Source organism: Saccopteryx leptura, chromosome 9 (assembly GCF_036850995.1).
Source record: "Saccopteryx leptura isolate mSacLep1 chromosome 9, mSacLep1_pri_phased_curated, whole genome shotgun sequence".
NCBI classification, from domain to species: domain Eukaryota; kingdom Metazoa; phylum Chordata; class Mammalia; order Chiroptera; family Emballonuridae; genus Saccopteryx; species Saccopteryx leptura.
In genome coordinates, this window is record NC_089511.1 from 34,006,092 (window position 1) to 34,023,396 (window position 17,305).

A 17,305-nucleotide genomic window follows, 5' to 3' on the forward strand; every position below is an offset into this window, starting at 1 on the left:
AGTAAGACTAGTGGGCCTTTGATTCTAGGAAAAAAATGGAGAAAGTAGCTTTGGGAACCCTGAATGGAAAGGGAAGTGTTTTCCCCGCTGTGTGTATTTTCTTGCTCGCCCGCTGGTTGTGAGCAGGAATAAAAGGTAATGGCCCACCAGATCTTGGCTCTGTTGTTTCATTACTGTCTGTCCAAATCAAATGTAAACCCGCACGGGCCAGGCAGCTGTGAAAGTGGCCACGGATACTGGCCCTACACCACTCTTAAGCTGGCCAGGCCAAACTCAAGCCAGAGACCTCAGGGTTTCAAATCTGGAACCTCAGCATCCTGCATTGACACTTTATCCACTGAGTCCCACTGGTCAGGCTATTTACTATACTTTTATTTCTTTGTTTATTTATTTTGTATTTTTCTGAAGCTGGAAACGGAGAGGCAGTCAGACAGACTCCCGCATGCGCCCGACCGAGATCCACCCAGCATGCCCACCAAAGGGCGATGCTTTGCCCATCTGGGGCGTTGCTCTGTTGCAACCAGAGCCATTCTAGCGCCTGAGGCAGAGACCATAGAGCCATCCTCAGCGCCCGGGCCAACTTTGCTCCAATGGAGCCTTGGCTGCGGGAGGAGAAGAGAGAGACAGAGAGGAAGGAGAGGGGGAGGGGCGGAGAAGCAGATGGGCGCTTCTCCTGTGTGCCCTGGCCGGGAATCGAACCCAGGACTCCTGCATGCCAGGCCGACACTCTACCACTGAACCAACTGGCCAGGGCTATTTACTATACTTTTTATCTTTAGTGTACCTTCCTGCTTATAAAACAGTACGCCATATTACACTGACAGCAACTTCACATAACTCTTTTACTGTGTCTTCTGATTGCATTCTTTTCTCTCATGCTTGCTTTGATCTGCTGTTGTACAGTCAATTGTTGTACAGAGTTGCAGCTTAGGAACAACAGACTGTGCCATACAGTCTAGGTGTGTTGTAGGCTATACCATCTAGGTTTATGTAAGCACACTCTATGATGTTCACACACAGCATAACTGCCTAACGATGCATTTCTCAGAATGTATCACTATTAAGTGGTGCATGATATACCATTACAAAAGGATTTCTGCTTTTATACTGCACTGATTAGCATGGCTGTAAAGTTCTAATTCACTCACTGTAATCTGAGGCAGGCTCTGAGTCATTGGTAACAGAACACTTCTGTAAGCACTTTTACCCACTTCGCCTTCATATGAGACAACCACATAGAGTTCCAATTGTTGTTTTATGAGTTCTTTAGAAAGTTACCTTGTCAAATGGTCTGTACTCCACCATCTCTCAACTCAAAAGTCAATGTAGCCTGACCTGTGGTGGCGCAGTGGGATAAAGCGTCGACCTGGAATACTGAGATCGCCTGTTCGATACCCTGGGTTTGCCTGGTCAAGGCACATATGGGAGTTGATGCTTCCTGCTCCTCCCCTTTCTCTCTCTCTCTCTCTCTCTCTCTCTCTCTCCTCTCTGAAAATTGAATAAATAAAATCTTTAAAATTAAAAAAAAGTCAATGTAAACCTACCAAATTCCAAAAAAGTACACAATCCAAATAACTTCAATAAATCTAATCCTTCTATTTTCCAGAATGTTCAAGAAATGCAATTTTTCACTTGTTTTCCATTCCATTTTTCAAATATCCCAAGAGCCGGTCACTTTAACCAAGTTGTAACTTCCGAACAAACAAACTTAACAAGGTGACTTTAGATAAGTAAAAGCTGTAAGACAATATAAAAAAAAAATTAAATTCATCATCTGTGAGGTGAAGAGTTTAGGAAGAAAAATATACTGAGCTAGAATGCTAGGCCACCTAAGAAAATAAGAGTAAAATAGATAAATATACGTGCATTAAGTACACACTAAGCAGAATGCAAATGTTAACAGTGTAGCATCAGTTTGGAAAACACTGTACAAAACTTGTACAACAAAAGAAGCTATAAAGGCAGCTGTATCAACAGTTCTTACACTCCAATATAACTACCAGAATAAACTGGTTGCTCATAAATGAATACAGTGTGTCCAAGAGTAAAAAGTGCCTTAGTTCCAGCAGCATTGCCTCCTCAGGAGAGATGAGCCTTGGCTGCACCAGGAAACTATGCAGACATTGCCCTGAAGGCTGACCTGATTGTCCCAGATGCCCTGTCAGGAACCCTCCCTCTCCAAGATCACTGACAGGGGAAGGAAAGATAAGAAAGGTGTGCAAAGAATGAAAGAGAACAGTTAAAAACTTAGAAGGAGGGAAGAACGAGAGCATTCAAGAAGCCACGCACCATGTGGGAGAACGCCCATTGTAATATATGCCCATAAACAACTCTTTACAGCTTACAGAACGGTTTATAGCCCTTCTCTCTTCTAGCCCTAACAACAGCCCTACATTAGAGGAGAAAACCGTGGCTCTGAGAGCTGATTGTCACCCCCAAGGTCAGTCAAGAAGCTGGGGCTGCAATTCGGGCCCGATTCCAAAAGATCAACTAATGAGTGACAGGGAGACACCTGGGAAAGTCAAGTGTAGTCACAGAAGTAACCCTCGCAATTCGGAAAGGTTGCAGATCACGGCGGGGTGGAGGAAAGGGAGCAGGGGGCAGGGAGTGGCTGGGAGACCTGGGCGTGAGCAGCCAGCCCAACCCGCGGCACTTACCCGAGGCCCAGGAGGGGTCGCCCGGCGCTGCGGCTCCTACTGCCCTGCGGCGGCGGCGGCGGCGGCGGCGACTGCAGGGGCCAAAGCAGGGACGCATCATGCGGCCGCGCTCATGGCCGGACCGGAGCGGGCCACGTGGCTCGGCTCGCGCCGGTCCCTCCCGGGCGATCGGACGGAGGTGGCCGCCAGAGCCCAGAGCCCTGCCTGTAGAGCCGGGTGATGCGACCCCCGGAAGTGAACCCCGCGAGGTCAGCGGCGTCGCGCTTGCGCAGTTCCGGCTGCCCCCCAACTCCCGGCCGCGGAGAGGGGTGCGTGAAGTGCTTTCCCGGACTTGGTGGCCAGGGTTCCTCTGGAACTGAGTCTCTAAAAGGTCTGACAGTTCCTTGAGAAAGGAAGCTTCGAGTCACAAGCTTCCTTCGCTAAAGTAAAGGGATCTCTCCAAACTGAGATCCGGAAGGGAAAGGATAGGGGCTACGGGCTGCTGCAAGGTCCAAGCCACGCATAAGGCTGTCACAGTGGGTCCAGAGTTCTTGCCCAAGTGTTTGGACCCCGCGGCGACCTCTCAAGGAACTATCAGCTTTAGGTGTGGCCTGTACGGTATGCGGGAATAAGAACTCAGCAGATGGGGAAGTGGAAACGACAGGAGCGAAAGAGACGGAGGCAGAAGTACGCGGGGAAAAGGGGAAGCATACTAGACTGGGGATTGGAGGTCTGATTCCTGGGGTCCGCTGAAGCCCTGGTCGCCCTCTCTGAGGAACCTGGACACCAGGGCATCCCAACGATTCCTTCCAGATGACAAGTACTAAATTTTTTGAAGGAGGACACGTTGTTAATATATTTGAGTTTCCTATAATATTGGGCAATTGCTGCGGGGCTGGGAAGTAAGACGCCCAGCGTTTGTGTTAAACTGGTGAGTACTCACTAAATTGTAGGATTAGAAAAGCAGTAATAACAGGTAAAGAATCTCACTGTCAGCAAGCCACGTTCTCACTAGTTACCGTTCTTGCCTCCAGAAACTCTTATTTCAGCCAAACTTTTGGAAGTAAGGGGTGCATGAAATTAATCATTAAAATTCCAGCTTTTAAAAGTTTAAAATTGTGTTAGTGGGTCTTGTACCTGTGTATTCAGAGTGGCGCTATGCATTCAGTCACCGCTCACCGAGCCTCCTATGGCCTGGTATCTTTGTTTCCATGACAGAGAAAAGTGAGGTTGGCCTCCATTCATTGGTTAAGTCTTTTCACATAGGTTGAAAGAAAGGATGGTTATCTTTGGTAACACCAAGACTGTACTTGAGATATATCTGCTGTGAGCAATGTTAAAAGAATAGCTTTAAAAAAAGAAAAGGTTAAATCATGACATTCATACAATATAAGCACATGTAAAAGATTCAATTTAACTCAGTAATTAATGAGGAAGTATGTAAGATGATAAAAATGGTTGAGGTAAATCCAAAGGTAGATACACATGCATAGGCAGTCAGGAATGTTGAGGTGAACTCACAAAAGATACAAAAATGGCTTCTACAGTGGGGGAGGGAGGTCAGTTGAACTTCTACCATTCAAGATTCATTTGTATGTCTGATATATGTGGGCAAGAATCACTGACATTGCTACCAATTCTCACCCTATGGAGTTATACATAGCTTAAAGGAAAGGAAAAAACCTCGAAGAACCAGATAACCCAGCAAGGTGTGCCAGACAACACCCAGTTCATTGAAGACACCCAATAATCTTTCTGACCCATTTCAAAGTCTTACACAAAAAATAAGGAGAGATGGACCCCTAGCCCATAATTCTCCTGAGTCCCCACACTTGTTATGTTGCTTGTGTTTTTAATTGCTAGTGTAGCTTGTTTGTGGTAACTCTAAAATTACACCCTTGCTAAAGGAAATAAGAGCACAATAAAATCAATCATTAAAATATTTAGCAAGAGTGGCAGCAGCTGACAAAAAGAATTCAATTCTTATCAAGGATTTTCATCTCTTTCTCAGCAGAATTGATACACAGATCATTTCCCCTTTCCAAGCCTCAGCTTTTTTTTCCCCCTAATTTCTAAAATATGAAATTAGACTTGATTGCTAAGATTTCTTCCTGTTTTAAGATTGTGGTTCAAAACCCAGTTGATTTTTGCCTCTCCCTGATTTCACTGAGGTCCTAAGGAGCCAAAAACCTCCTAAAATTGGAGGTCTTTGCAGGGAAGGGGAACATCTCATCCCTGGAGTTAGTTGTTTTCCGTTCAGGAGCTAGTTTCTAGCTAACCAGCCCTCCTAAGAAACAGTCCTTTTATTTTATTTTATTTTATTTATTCATTTTTAGAGAGGAGAGAGAGAAAAAGAGAGAGAGGAGAGAGAGACAGAGAGAAAGGAGGGGGGAGGAGCTGGAAGCATCAACTCCTATATGTGCCTTGACCAGGCAAGCCCAGGGTTTTGAACAGTGACCTCAGCATTTCCAGGTCAACGCTTTATTCACTGCGCCACCACAGGTCAGGCCAAGAAACAGCCCTTTTAAAAGTGGGGGTTCGGCCCTGGCCGGCTGGCTCAGTGTATAGAGCAGGGGTCCCCAAACTTTTTCCACAGGGGGCCAGTTCACTGTCCCTCAGACCGTTGGAGGGCCGGACTATAAAAAAAACTGAACAAATCCCTATGCACACTGCACATATCTTATTTTAAAGTAAAAAAAACAAAACGGGAACAAATACAATATTTAAAATAAAAAACAAGTAAATTTAAATCAACAAACTGACCAGTATTTCAATGGGAACTATGGGCCTGCTTTTGGCTAATGAGATGGTCAATGTGCTTCTTTCATTGACCACCAATGAAAGAGGTGCCCCTTCTGGAAGTGCAGCAGGGGCCGGATAAATGGCCTCAGGGGGCCGCATGTGGCCCGCGGGCCGTAGTTTGGGGACCCCTGGTATAGACTGTTGGCCTGGCGTGTGGACATCCCAGGTTTGATCCCCTGTCAGGGCACACAGGAGAAGCGACCATCTGCTTCTCTCTCCCTCTCTCTCCCCCTTCTCTCTCTTCCCATCCTATAGCCAGTGTCTTGATTGATTCAAGCATGGCCCAGGTGCTAAGGATAGCTGGCTGGTCCCAGCGTTAACCTCAGGCACTAAAAATAGCTCAGTTGATTCGAGCATCAGGGGTTGCTGGGTGCATCCTGGTCAGGGCGCATGCGGGAGTCTTTCTTACTATCTCCCCTCCTCTCACTTAAAAAAAATGTGGAGGCTCTAGTCAAGCATGAAAAGATGCTCAGCCCTAATTTTAAGTAACAGGAATGAACACAAATTTAAAGTACAAGGAAATTCCATTTTCATCTAGTAGATTGGCAAAATAAAAGTTTGGTAATATTCCGTGCTGGCAAGGCAGGCCAAATTGGTGTAATTGTAAATTTGTTCAGCTCTTTGCAGAGCAAGATAGCAAAACAATTCACAAAAATTTTAAGTGTGCATACCGCTGGACTCAGCAGTTCCTCTCTTTGGAATTTATCTTACAGATAGGCTCACCCATGTGCACAAAGATATTTGCACTTGAGTATTTACAGTAGCATGTTTAAAAGCAAATAAAGTGGCATCACCCTATATGCCCATCCATATATTTTTAAAAGTATGTTGTATATGTAAGTGAAATGCTGTGCTGTACAATTATAAAAAGAGAATGCAGATTATATGTTAATATGGATGGTCTTCCAGGTATATTAAGTCTATTGTGTAAAACTGGATCTTTGTAACCTGGAAATGCTGAGGTTGCCGGTTCAAAACCCTGGGCTTGCCTGGTCAAGGCACATATGGGAGTTGATGCTTCCTGCTCCTCCCCCCTTCTCTCTCTCTCTCTCTCTCTCTCTCTCTCTCTCCTCTATAATGAATAAATAAAAAATCTTAAAAAAAAACTGGATCTTTGTGTAAAAAATAAGAGTAAGGGACATATGTTTTTATGTACATAGAATATTCCTGGAAAAAAATACACAAGAAATAGGTCTGTAACTTACTTTTTAACCACATATTCATTTTTAAATACATACAAATATAATTAAAAGTAAATGAGAGAACCCAATAAAATAGTTGGTAGAGCACTTGAACAAGTACTTCACAAAAGAGACTATCCAAAACTATTAATTTCCATTAGTCACTAGAGAAGTACAAACTTAAACCACAATGATATTCTATTCACTTATATACCTAACATGAAAACCCCTGTGTGTTGACAAGCATTAGAGTCTAGAAGTTCCATACACTGCTGGTAGGTGTGTCATTGTCAAACTGTCTTGGACAACTGTTAGGGGTATGTGCTGAAGCATACTGTAACTGTTCACCAAGACACGTGTCCTAGAAAGTTCACACAGCACTATCCATGATAGCCCTAAACCAGAAACAGCCTAAAAGTCCATGAGCAACAGAATGAATCAATAAATTGTGGTGTATTCATGTGGTGAAATTCCACGCAGAATGAAAACATAGCCTACACACAGCGGTACAGATCCATCTAATATGATGTTGAATAAAAGAAGCAAGACACAAAAGAGTACATACTATCTGATCCTAGTAAAAGAAGTTCAGTCAGGCAAAACTGATCTTTGGGGTAGGAAGACAGGGAAGGGCAGTGGTTACCACTGAAGGGGGACATTCTACTTCTTGATCTGGGTGCTGGTTATAGGGTACTCACTTGGTAAAAATTCATCTAGCCATGTACACTTATGATTTGTGTGCTCTACTTCAAGTAAACAATGGGAGAGCAAACAGACAAAGGTACAAAGGTTTGTTCCAGAAGGATGTTTTGGGTTTCTTATTTTTTCCACTGAGTTTGTAGTTGGAATGCAACAGCCAGAAGACTAAAACTCCACAGCCCATGGTGTTAGACAAGGCTCAGAAAGTGGTATGTGTTCCTGAATTCCTTTTCTCTGGGCCGCTGCACTGCCAGCTATAGGTGGAGCCTTCTGGGGGTCTAGGCCTGTGCTGGTGGGAGGGTGTACGGCTAGTGGACAGGGATGGAGCAGTTGCTGAGTGTCAGTCTCTGGGCTTGGCACACTGTGTCCCCTGGATATCCCAAGCTTGCTCTCTCTTGCCCTGGGGGACTTGACTTGGAAGCATCTTACTCCCTGGAACCCCATCTAAAATTTCTCCTTTCCGTCTCTGCCATTTCACTTCCCCCTCCCAGCTTTGCTCCTTGCCACATCTCAGCTAACCTATATCTTTCACTTAGTTATCCTGTTGTTTATCCCTCACTGCAATGGAGCCTCACAAAAGCACGGAGTTTTGTTGGTCTTCTCCACTATTGTCTCCCCAGATTCTGTCAAAAAAGTACAGTGGTGTGTCTGTAAAGTCATGGTGCACTTTTTTTTTTTTTTTCCATTTTTCTGAAGCTGGAAACAGGGAGAGACAGTCAGACAGACTCCCGCATGCGCCTGACCGGGATCCACCCGGCACGCCCACCAGGGGCGACGCTCTGCCCACCAGGGGGCGACGCTCTGCCCATCCTGGGCGTCGCCATGTTGCGACCAGAGCCACTTTAGCGCCTGAGGCAGAGGCCACAGAGCCATCCTCAGCGCCCGGGCCATCTTTGCTCCAATGGAGCCTTGGCTGCGGGAGGGGAAGAGAGAGACAGAGAGGAAGGAGAGGGGGAGGGGTAGAGAAGCAAATGGGCGCTTCTCCTGTGTGCCCTGGCCGGGAATCGAACCTGGTTCCTCCGCACGCTAGGCCATGGTGCACTTTTGACCGGTCACAGGAAAGCAACAAAAGACAATAGAAATGTGAAATCTGCACCAAATAAAAGGAAAACTCTCCCAGTTTCATACCTATTCAGTGCAGTTCGATGTAGGCTCACGCACAGATTTTTTAGGGCTCCTTAGGTAGCTATTCCATATAGTCTCTACAGACTCATCACTGACTGATGGCCTACCAGAACGGGGTTTCTCCACCAAACTGCTGGTTTCCTTCAACTGCTTATCCCACCGAGTAATGTCATTCCTATGTGGTGGCGCTTCGTTATAAATGCACCGATATTCACGTTGCACTTTGGTCACAGATTCAAGTTTAGCAAGCCACAGAACACACTGAACTTTCCTCTGTACCGTCCACATCTCCACTGGCATGGCCGTGGGCTGTTCCACTGTATACACGGTGTTATGTCATCATCTGCACATACGTACATGCTGCCACATCATCCTACAGAAACTGGGAGGGTTTCCTTTTATTTGGTGCAGATTTCACATTTCTATCATCTTTTTTTTTCTTTTTTCTTTCTTCTTTTTTTTTTTTTTTTTGTATTTTTCTGAAGCTGGAAACGGGGAGGTAGTCAGACAGACTCCCGCATGTGTCCGACCAGGATCCACCCGGCATGCCCACCAGGGGGCGATGCTCTGCCCATCTGGGGCGTTGCTCTGTTGCAACCAGAGCCATTCTAGCGCCTGAGGCAGAGGCCATGGAGCCATCCTCAGCTCCCAGGCCAACTTTGCTCCAATGGAGCCTTGGCTGCGGGAAGGGAAGAGAGAGACAGAGAGGAAGGAGAAGGGGAGGGGTGGAGAAGCAGATGGGCACTTCTCCTGTGTGCCCTGGCCAGGAATCGAACCTTGGACTCCTGCACGCCAGGCTGACGTTCTACCACTGAGCCAACCGGCCAGGGCCTCTATCATCTTTTGTTGCTTTCCAGTGACCGGTCAAAAGTGCACCATGACTTTACGGACACACTGTAGGTACTCAGTAATAGTGAATGGAATGAAGGAACACACTGGTTGGCCCCTTTCCTAGATGAAGAAACAGGCCTAGTGAGGTTAAGTAGCGTGCTTAATCAAGGTCACACAGCAGGAGTGGAGAGCCAGGATTCAGACCCAGATGTCTTGCTCTTTGCTGCTCTCACATTGCCTCACAGACTCATGCCATCCTCACATCGCTGTGAAGCTATACGACCCCTTTGTACAGTGAGGAAACTAAGGCTCAGAGTTAAGTGATTGCCCAAAGGAAGCAGAGAAGCTTGCAGACTTCCTTCCTTCTGGCTCTGAAGATCTGCTCTTTATCCTGTACCATAATCCTTAAGGAGTTGGAAGCCATGCTCTATACCAGGGGTCTCAAACTCGCGGCCCGCGGGCCACATGCGGCCCGCCGAACAATTTTGTGCGGCCCGCAGACTAATCCACGAAGTTCAAAATATTTTGGATAAAATTAAGTAAGCCTAGGGGCCTACTTGTATTTTTCATTTCTCTAGCATCCTAGCTAGATATTAGCTTAGTTAACAGCAGTTGTGATGCGAACTACAGTTTCTGGTCGTTTTGTGACACTGAGTAAACTGCATGTACGATTGTGCTTGTTGTACTGATTTTTTTTTGTTTTCAACTGCAGTGAGAAAAGTGTTGCATAACAGTTGCCTTTTGTAGAGCTAGTGCGGCCTGCCGAACGGCTGTGATCTTGCTCTGCGGCCCACATGCTGAGTTGAGTTTGAGACCCCTGCTCTATACCAACACAGCCCTATACTAAGCTCCGAGGGCTGGACTATGACATGATTCCCCTGTTCCTGCTGCCAAGTCACTTGGAAGCGAGTCCCTGCCCATTTGTGCTCTGCACAGTTCTCTTCTTGTCCTCCCCCTATAGCCCCCCCCCCATCCTTGTCTTAATTGGTTCATTCAGGAAGTATTTATTGATCTACTATGTGCTTGGCATCATGCTAGGTGCTGCAGACCCAATTGAGCAAAACCAGTCCCAGGTCCAGCCTGTTGTGTTAATTAGCTTAGACTAATTGAACAAATAAGTGCACAATTACAAACTTATATGTTCATATAAAGCAGGGGTCCCCAAACTACAGCCCGCGGGCCACATGCGGCCCCCTTAGGCCATTTATCCGGCCCCCCGCCGCACTTCTGGAAGGGGCACCTCTTTCATTGGTGGTCAGTGAGAGGAGCATAGTTCCCATTGAAATACTGGTCAGTTTGTTGATTTAAATTTACTTGTTCTTTATTTTAAATATTGTATTTGTTCCTGTTTTGTTTTTTTACTTTAAAATAAGATATGTGCAGTGTGCAGAGGGATTTGTTCATAGTTTTTTTTTATAGTCTGGCCCTCCAACGGTCTGAGGGACAGTGAACTGGCCCCCTGTGTAAAAAGTTTGGAGACCCCTGATATAAAGGATAAGTACATTGTGTGGTGAGAGGGTATATCTGGGAATCTGGCCTGGTCTGGGGGTCACATGGAAGGCTTTCTTTAGGACATGATTTTGAAAGACACCTGGGTATTTGATAAGCAGAGGGTGCAGGGGGTGGAGGAAGGGGGTTCCAAGCAAAGGGTTGGTGGGTAGGCCCCCTGGTGGGAAGCAGCATGAATTACAGTATTTGAAGTTCTGTAAAGCACCCTTGTATGGAGAGTGAAGGGGGAGTGGCTTCAGTCCAGGCTGGACAGCTTAGAAGAGGCCACATCATGTAGGGCCCTAACAACCAGATGAGGGATTCTAGCTGTATCTGGGGACACTGGGAAGCCACTGAAGGATTTGGTCACATTTGTGGTTTTTATTTATTTATTTTTATTATTTTTATTTATTTATTCATTTTAAAGGAGACAGAGAGAGAGAGAGAGAGAGAGAGAGAGAGAGAGAGAGAGGGAGAGAGAGAAGGGGGGGAGGATCAGGAAACATCAACTCCCATTATGTGCCTTGACCGGGCAAGTCCAGGGTTTTTTGAACCGGCGACCTCAGCATTTCAGGTCGAAGCTTGATCCACTGCGCCACCACAGGTCAGGCCACATTTTGGTTTTTAAAGGTCATTCTAGGTGCTTTGTGGAGAACATTTTGGTGAAAGGCAAGAACAGATGCTGGGAAATGTCAACTAATAAATGTTGATGGAGCAAGTGAATTAGAACACTGAATGTTTTTGCAACCACCATATATTATAGTATTATCATTAATGGATGCTAAAGTACTGGAAAATAGAATATTTAAATAATCTCAGAGTATATTCCCCACAGGTGACTAATTATTTACAAGGGGAATAAAAGGTCCCTTTACAACAAATATATTGCCATTGGTCAAACATAGTATCAGCAATTACAAGACACACTGATGTTCATGCCTTCTGGTACAATGCAGTGAGGTCACACAACAGTTATACAGTACTGCTGCCAAAAACTATACAGGACTCTGACTCTATAAGGGAGCAATCAGATAAAGCTAAATAGAACTACTGGCCTGTACTCCTAGAACCTATGAATGTTTTGAAGCGGGGGAAAGCTGGTACCTATTCCAGATTAAAGGAATTTGCTTGTGAAGATGAAGGAAGGGGCCTTGAGCCAAAGAATTCAGGAAGCTTCTAAAGCTGGAAAAGGCAAGGAAACAATTCTCTCCAGAGCTTTCAGAAGGTATCATCCCTGCTGATACCTCGATTTTAGGACATGACCTGGAGAACTGTAAGATTAATAAATTTATGTGATTTTAGCCACTAAGTTTGTGGCGATATGTTATAAAGGGGGAAGGGAAAAGAGGCATAGTGAGCAACCAGAAACACAGAACTGATGCTAAGTCACACCACCAGTTTTATCTTGTATAATTGTTTTCTGAACTTACTCCCTTATTAATTTTAAAATATTGATTTAGTCATCCAATAAATTTATTTTCTCCTTCCTTTTCTTCCTGCCCATCATATAGTATCCTGAGATACCTGAGCAAGTCTGTGTAAAGCGTCGACCTGGAATGCTGAGGTTGCCGGTTTGATACCCTGGGCTTGCCTGGTCAAGGCACATATGGGAGTTGATGCTTCCTGCTCCTCCCCCCTTCTCTCTCCCTTCTCTCTCTCTCTCTCTCCCCTCTGTCTAAAATGAATAAATAAAATCTTTAAAAAAAAAAAAAAAAAAGAAGATGATGAGCCCCTGAGTGATGTTGGTCCACTCAGACCAAATCCTGGGACATTTTTTTCTGGAAATATTGAAGGAGAGAACCCCTTTTCCCACTGAGGCTGCTAAATTGAGAGAATATAAGCCTGTTGCTGCAAGAGGCCTCTTTATAAAAAGGAACCTAATCTGAGAAAGAAGCCAGCTGAGAGGGAAGCAGCTAGGTAGGGGAAAGAGACTAAGTTCTGATAACATCATTTGAGCCCCTAGATCTTGAATGGACCAACTCCAGAACTCTTCAGTTATGGGAGTTAATATAGTTCCTTGCTTCAAAAACCAGTATGACTTGAGTTCTGTCACTTATAACTGAAATAATCCTGGCAAACACACCTTCCAGGTCCAAATATACCACTTTTATTATACTGCCTTGATTCACCAGTCTATACATTTCACAACAAAAATAAGGTTAAGCTAGCATGACTTGGTCTTTTCGTTGGTGCTTCCTCTTCTGTGGAACACAAATATTTTTTGTGAGTAATCTGTTCTGAATATTTCTCAGGCTCAATGTCAAGTTTACTCTTCTGTGGTTTGCAGAACTTACTATATCTTCCTCTTTTTTTTTTTTTTTTTTGTATTTTTCTGAAGCTAGAAACGGGGAGAGACAGACTGACTCCCGCATGAGCCCGACCAGGATCTACCCGGCACGCCCACCAGGGGGCGACGCTCTGCCCATCAGGGGGCGATGCTCTGCCCCTCCGGGGCGTCGCTCTGTTGCGACCAGAGCCACTCTAGCGTCTGGGGCAGAGGCCAAGGAGCCATCCCCAGTGCCCGGGCCATCTTTGCTCCAATGGAGCCTCGGCTGCAGGAGGGGAAGAGAGAGACAGAGAGGAAGGAGAGGGGGAGGGGTGGAGAAGCAGATGGGCGCTTCTCCTGTGTGCCCTGGCCGGGAATCGAACCCAGGACTTCTGCACGCCAGGCCGACGCTCTACCACTGAGCCAACCGGCCAGGGCCTATCTTCCTCTTTTTTAAAATGGCTATGTCATCTGCCTCTCTCTAACACTCTAACAAGGTAAGACCTTTAACTAGATAGGAAGAGAGGTCCATATGATGCTCTTGAGGAGAAGTGTTATTTCCCCCAAATGGAATCTGATCTTGAATGAGCTCTCCTTTTTAATTTCCCTGAATAGTTGGTTATCACCAGCCAGGTCAGGCCTGCATGAGGTGGTGCCTTGTGCTAGGGTCACTCACTGAACCAGAGGAGAACTTCCTTGAGCCATAGATACAATCCTCCTCTGTTCCCCAAAAGTATGCAAGACAAACTTGTATTCTGCTGGACACAAGTTAGACCTTACAGGAACCAACAACATGTCCTCTTATCTGCAGTGTCCACATGAGGAAGTGAGGGCTTTACTCCTTCCCTTCCTGAGTTCACACCAAATTCAAAACACCCAGAAATCCAGCTTCTCATATACAATGGCTATACCAAGCTGGTCAAGCAAATGTGTGAAGGACCAGAAGCAGCTATGGCGCCCGTGGAACTGCAGCTTCCAGCTTTTTTTCTTCATGTAGTTCCCTTAAACTTTTCCCAGCAAGTCAGAAGTTCAGCAGGTCCTCTTCCCAGGGACCAGCAGCTCCACACTTGGGGCACCGTAAAGATGCCTGCTCATCAATCCAACTATCCTCTTTCCTCATAAGTGGCAGGACTCTAGTTCTTCCTCCATAAATCCTATAACTTCAGAGAACCCAGTTTTCTAAAATTGACATTCAGCTCCATTTCAGATACCACTGCCTTTAATTAAAGAAAGGGCTTTATTATTTCATATAAGCAACCACCAGAAGGAGCACTATAGTCCTGCAGTAGCTGTGGAAATGTCTTTCGAGTTTGAGGTATGAGCCCTTACGCTAGAATCAGATACTCAATTCTGCTAGGTGTTGGAACCAAGATTGACCTAACTGCAAATTTCCTGGGGAGATGTCCGTTTCTGCTTCTACACTGCCTTCCTCTTGAACTATAAAAGGCTTTCATAGGAGACACTTTAATTTCTTTTTTTAATTGAAGAAGTTTGGAAGGAACAGGATGGGTTGAAAACTTTATTGTTTTTGCTGAAAAAGCCTGGCTTAGTCTTGTGGAGGAGGTAAGGTGGAATCTCAGCCTTTCAGATGTCCTCTTTCAAAAAATAAATCGGCCTCAGACTGCTCTCCTATACTACATGCATCCCACCTGACTTATTTTTAAAGTTATGTTCATTAATGCCACGACTTCACCCTAACTCTAGACCAAGTGGGCAGGAAATGGCAAATGGTGTTTTAAAGGTGGGGTCACTTAGGGCGGGGAAGCAACCAGAACCAGACCATATTTCCAGACTCCCTGCCTAAGCTCAGCACCACCACCCCTAAAATCACCAAATCGCGCACCCATCTGCTTGCAGAACGGTCCGGGAGAACACCCTAGTTTTAAGCAGATCGAGGAAACAAGACTCCCGGGACCTTCCGTAACAGCGACCCGCAGGAGATCTCCGAGTGCAGTCCCAGTTCCCAGCCCCGAGCGACCCCGACAGACACCCACGCCACCGCGAAGTTGGAGCGCCGTCCCGTCACGTGACGTCGCACCTCGGCCGCCCTCACGCCTGCGCAGACTGGAATGGGGGGCGGACTCGGCCGACTGACTGACAGCTCGCGCGGGCCGGCGCGTCGGAAGGACCCGGCTCTCTGGCCAGCGCAGTGGCTGTGCCGCGGAGCCCACTGGCGCCCGCTCATTCTGTCCGCCCGCTTGCTAGCGACCGTCGCGGTGAGAGGGGCCTCGCTGATGCCCGTGGGGGTGGGCGGGAAGGCGGGCCCCGGGGTCCCAGGCTGGAGAGGGAGCTCTCCGAAGGGCGACAGCTGGAGCGCCCGGGGCGACAGCACGGGCTTCTCCGGGGGCCGGCTGGTATGGGACCGTGGGGAGAGGTAGGGTCGAGGGCCTTGGGCCGCAGGGATTCCTGCAGGGTCCGCGCGTCTTTTTTGTGGGCGGGGGGAGCGGTGAGGAAATGGGAAAGGAAGCCCACGGTATGGGGTACTGAGCTAGGAGTCCCCACTCCCGATGGCAGATGGTGTCGCCATGTGACTTCGGTTCCTCAGTCTTGGGTTGGGGGAAAGAACCCCCAGACTCCTGGAAAGACATGCTAAGAGGAGCGTGTCTGGGACCAGAGTGGGAAAGACATTTGCCAAGTCGTGCGTGTGTGTTCCGATTTTAAGTTTGCTGCCTCTCTGCCCGCGGGTGGCAGACGGGTGAGATGTGAGGGCAAGGGATAAAGCCTGCCCCTCTACTCTGCCTGTGCCTTCCCAGGGCTCACCGTCCTCCCGACAAGTCAGCAAGCAAAACGGTTTGCAGAGGGCACAGCAGTACAGATGCAGTGTTGGAAGCTCCGTGGAGGACAGCTGATTAAGGACGAACTGAACCAGTGTCCAGCGTCTTTGAAAGGACTGGATGTGGTCTTCCTAGAGCTGAGAACATTTCCCCCTTGTACTTGGTTTGTGCTTTCCTAGGTTGTATGTTGACTGGATTTGGGAGAAGGAAACCGGGAAGAGGAAAAAGACTTTGCAGTAGGTACTGGCCAGCTCCTCCACCTCTCTGGTTAAGTGTTAGGCAAGGCTGTCTGTCAACCTGCTGAATGAACAGGAACTTGCCTCTGAGCTGGCACAGGTGAGGCACCCTGACGTGGAGGTTGTAGCTGTGGTGAGTCAGTGTTCCCGGCAGGCTGACAGCTGTCGGGAACCATGTCATTGTCCCCTAATGCTGATATTTTAGATTCATTTTATTAGAGACACCCCCTCCCTAAACCTAAACCAGGGTAGCCAAGATACTTAACACTGAATTTAGCAAAGAAAAAAAGGAGACTTAGAGTGTATTACGCGTGACCATTCCTTCCCATCTTCTCATATTTCTGTTTGGAAGTGTATGTTTTCCCATAGTTCAGAGTCTTTCCCTTCGGCTGTCATTCAGTTTTATTTCCACTTTGTTCAGAAATAGGATGGCTTATGTACAAGAGTGGGCAAAAGTAGGTTTACAGTTATGAGTACCTGAAACACGGAGTTTATTTTTGTATTATAATTTATTACTTATTGTATTCTTTTCCATGTGAACAACTGTAAGCCTGCTTTTGCTCACCCCGTTTTTGAAGCACAGGGTGATAGGCCATTGGGATTGGCTCACAATGACAAAGTTGATTCATGAGATTTTCTTTTTCCATTAAAGAAACGAAGATAGCTGAAGATAGACACATGGGCACTCCTAGTGATCAGCAGATTATCTTTAGCTTTCATTTGGTTCTAGAATGTATTCTCATGTTTTCTGTTTGTTTGTTTTTGCAGTGTTTGAGTTTTATATGGCATGTATCAGTTAATGTGAAGATAGTTGGTATTATTTGAGAGTGTAACAACTAAAGACAAAAGCTACTCAGTGATGCTAGTAAATTATCAACCTTATAAACTTGCTACAGAATTTCAGAAAGTGGAGAATATCTACAGATATTGCATGTAGTTCTCTATTTATTTATTTTTTTAAGATTTTAAAATTTTATTTATATTTTTTTACAGAGACAGAGAGTCAGAGAGAGGGATAGATAGGGACAGACAGACAGGAACGGAGAGAGATGAGAAGTATCAATTATTAGTTTTTCGTTGTGACACCTTAGTTGTTCATTGATTGCTCTCTTATATGTGCTTTGACCGTGGGCCTTCAGCAGACCGAGTAACCCCTTGCTCGAGCCAATGACCTTGGGTCCAAGCTGGTAAGCTTTTGCTCAAACCAGATGAGCCCATGCTCAAGCTGGCGACCTTGGGATCTCGAACCTGGGTACTCCGCATCCCA

General features: G+C 46.2%; 2 protein-coding genes across 4 annotated transcripts in view; one reads left to right on the forward strand and one right to left on the reverse strand.

Moving 5' to 3' along the window:
- Positions 1-3,202, reverse strand: part of ZDHHC7 (zinc finger DHHC-type palmitoyltransferase 7) — a 30,020-nt gene extending 26,818 nt beyond the window's left edge. The window contains exon 1 of the mRNA XM_066350098.1: positions 2,658-3,202. The gene's annotated coding sequence lies outside the window, so the exon portion shown is untranslated. The remainder of the gene's footprint in view (positions 1-2,657) is intronic.
- Positions 3,203-15,113: 11,911 nt separating this feature from the next.
- Positions 15,114-17,305, forward strand: part of KIAA0513 (KIAA0513 ortholog) — a 65,039-nt gene continuing 62,847 nt past the window's right edge. For 2 of the 3 annotated variants that reach the window (XM_066350094.1, XM_066350097.1), the window contains exon 1: positions 15,114-15,244. The gene's annotated coding sequence lies outside the window, so the exon portion shown is untranslated. The remainder of the gene's footprint in view (positions 15,245-17,305) is intronic. The other variant, XM_066350095.1, reaches the window with a different exon arrangement.